The sequence below is a fragment of the Nematolebias whitei genome, chromosome 16, assembly GCF_014905685.2.
Source record: "Nematolebias whitei isolate Nwh7 chromosome 16, NemWhi1, whole genome shotgun sequence".
Classification (NCBI taxonomy): domain Eukaryota; kingdom Metazoa; phylum Chordata; class Actinopteri; order Cyprinodontiformes; family Rivulidae; genus Nematolebias; species Nematolebias whitei.
Genome location: NC_056513.1, coordinates 28,192,367 through 28,195,508, shown reverse-complemented (window position 1 = coordinate 28,195,508; position 3,142 = coordinate 28,192,367). Strand labels below are relative to the sequence as shown.

The 3,142-nt window shown below is 40.2% G+C and overlaps 1 protein-coding gene and 1 long non-coding RNA gene across 2 annotated transcripts in view; one reads left to right on the top strand and one right to left on the bottom strand.

The window, feature by feature from the left end:
- lrba (LPS responsive beige-like anchor protein) overlaps positions 1–3,142 on the bottom strand; it is a 312,704-nt gene that overhangs the window by 193,332 nt on the left and 116,230 nt on the right. The window lies entirely within an intron of this gene.
- LOC119422578 lies at positions 290–1,931 on the top strand. The gene is made up of 3 exons (XR_005187425.1): positions 290–364; positions 1,128–1,202; positions 1,469–1,931. It is a non-coding gene; the product is annotated as an uncharacterized LOC119422578 (long non-coding RNA).

The following is a 3,142-nucleotide window of genomic DNA, read 5'->3' as shown; positions in this document are numbered from 1 at the left end:
ATATATATATATATATATATATATATATATATCCACACACACACCGGTACATATATGCCACTCTGTAACTTTGTTTTGGTTTATCTCCAACTCAGCTTTGTTGGATCTGTAGGAGGTTCATGTTTAAGGTGTCCTGGAAGTTCATTCAGACTTTTTTTGTACCGGTTAATTCCATTATGGATTCCCACTTCCATTGGAAGTGTGTGTGTTTTGTCCCTGGTATTTACAGTGTTTGTTCTTCAGGCAACCAAACATCACCATCATCCCAGTGGGACCTCTGGGTGGAAACAGCTGGTTCTCAGGAGGTTCTGTGGTTCTTCCTCCTCGGTGGGACTGGCCCACTGACATACAGACTGTCACACAGGTACATTTGATCTGACTGTTACTGTTGATGTTACCTGATAGTTAAATTTATGCAATAAAAACATACCTTTTTATATTAATGATCACAGTGATGTTCAGACATTTTAGTTTTAAGAAAGTGAACTTTATCAAATGGAAGTGTTAAAATACAAGAATCAACCCATAAAATATCAGTATAGGCAAAAACTTTGTACTTACAGCTACAAAAAGTTCCATATTTACTTAGTAAAGTATTATCATGAACTCAGACAAAATATTGTGTCTCTCTCTCTCACGCCCGCTCTCTCTTGCTCACTCTCTCTCTTGCTCTCTCACGTGCTCTCTCGCTCACTCTCTTTCTCTCGCTTGCTTTCTCTTGTTCGCTTTGTCTTGCTCGCTTTCTCTTGCTCGCTTTCTCTTGCTCGCTTTCCCTCACTCTTTTTCGCTCTCTCTTTGTCACGCTCGCTCGTTCGCTGGCTTTCTCTTACTCTTTTTTGCTCTCTCGCGGTCTCTTTTGCTTGCCTTCTCTCTGTTGCCCTGTCTCTCGGTCGCTTTCTCTCACTCTTTTACGCTCTCTTTCACTCTCTTTGTCTGTCTCTCTTGCTCACTCATTCTCGTTTTCTCTCGTGTGCACTCTCTCTCTCTCTCTCTCTCGTGCGCTTTCTCTCTCTCTCTCTCTCTCTCTCTCTCTCTCTCTCTCTCTCTCTCTCTCTCTCTCTTTCTCTCTCTCTTTCTCTTTCTCTCTCCCCACCCCCCATCCCCAATTTCCTCCATCCTGTGATCAGGTGATTCAGGAAGAGACCCAGGAGGATATTGTCAAGCCCACCGCACCAGTACAAACTCCACTATTCCATGTAGCGGTGAGAAGTCTTGTTGGTCAGGCACCAGTCATCACTACAAACTATTTAATAGGATTTTATTTTATTAGTATAGTTCCATGCTGAGGTCATGGTAATCTTAAGTGTTTGAGTATAAGGCAGTGAGTCTTCCTTTGTTCTTAAAGTTTTTATTGTTTTTTTTACCTGGGTTTTTCTTTTAATCTTGATCTAGTTTCCTTCTTTTCAAGCACTTTCAGTTGTTGCTTTTTATTTTACTACTAACGTTAAGTGTTTTTTTGTGTGTCTAGGTAAAAAGCCTCACAAACCCTTAAGACAGTTGTTGCCAAAAACAGCAGAAAGAAAATCTGCATCTGAAAAAGACCTAAAGACTTGAACAAAAACATTGTTTACAATCACAGAGGGCCAAAGTGACTCTCTGACGTAAAGCCTGAAAAAACAGATTCCTCACTCATATGCACTAATCTGTCACTGTGCACTGGAATATTCCTACAAAACATTGTTCAGTCACTGTTGCCCCCACCTTGACAAACTCCAACAGCCAACCACCCATTCCACGTCCTCGTACAAAACTGCATAGGTTTGACAAAGAAGAAGAGCTCAAAGTTCAGACTTGGGTCAAATTTATTGAAAACTGAAAAAAAAATCAGTCATCTTCACAACAATTTTACTCTAATAAGCATTTTAAGGAACGCCTGGTGGTCTTTAGTGAAAAGGAAAAGTGTGAGGGAAGCAGTTATACTGTTGACTATTCACAAGAAATCAGTGGAAGAAAATGCAGTGGGAGAAATGAACCCCAATCGCAGTCAGAGTTTCCGTGCCAGGCTCCAGGCTTTCGAGAGCCAGGGGGGTGATGAAGAGGGAAATGTGTCCCAATCACCTCAAACAAGTCTTCCGCCCAGGAGGGCCTCCTACAAGCCTCCAGTTGCTGTTAAACCTTCAATGGCTTTTAAATCTCAAAGCAAAGATGACGCCAGTCTAAATGCATCTACTACACAAAACTACCAAAACCCTATCACAAGCCCCAGGCCTCAACTCCCTACAAACTCAGGGGGAAAATCCATAAGAGAGGAGCTGGAGGCTTTGCACAGCAAAGGGAACACACCACACGGATCATGTCCTCCTGTACTGACCAGATCTGAGAGCATTAAAGAAAAGGAAACATCACAGTTTCCACCCATGTTTTCAGCGAATCCTTCTAGAGAACCACTGAAACCCAACCTAAATTTTAACAACCACAACTTAGACCCCATGTACGTGGAAGATGAATATGTGGACAGCCCATTCAGTGAGTAACATTCAGTTGGAACCATGACTATATCTCTACTATGTTTTATACATAGAATAAGGCTGTTTATCACAATTAATCGGTTTATATATACTTTTGGGTTTCTGATCTTTGATTTTGGCGTTTATAAAACTTGTAACTGTTCTGATTGTTGTCAGTGTAACTTAACTACATGGCTATCGTTGTTCAGATAACATCCCAGTCAAACCTCAGTACAATATGGATGGGAGTGGAAACGGGAGTGGAAACTTCAACAACAAGCCAAGTGTTGTAAAAAGACCAACCATTATAAAAGTTCCCAGCAAGACGGGCTCAAGTGAGTTCAAAATGTTTTGTATTAGAAAGTTTCCTGATTTTTGTACATTTTCATGACACGTCATTTGGGAGATTTCAGTTTCTTTGTTCCCCTATTCAGACATATATCAATTATGTGTCACACATGTTTAAAACGATGTGCTAATGGCAGATTTCTTTTTAATGTTAGATAACTTTCTGGACAGTGTTCATACCCTTCCAGTTCAGAAGCCAGCAGGATCTGTAAACACTCCACAAGTAAGTAAACCCTCAATGTTTCTTCAGATAATATTAACTTCACAGTGCAGCCAAAACATTCTCTCTCTCTTTCTCTCTCCCTATATATAAATATATATATATATATATATATATATATATATAT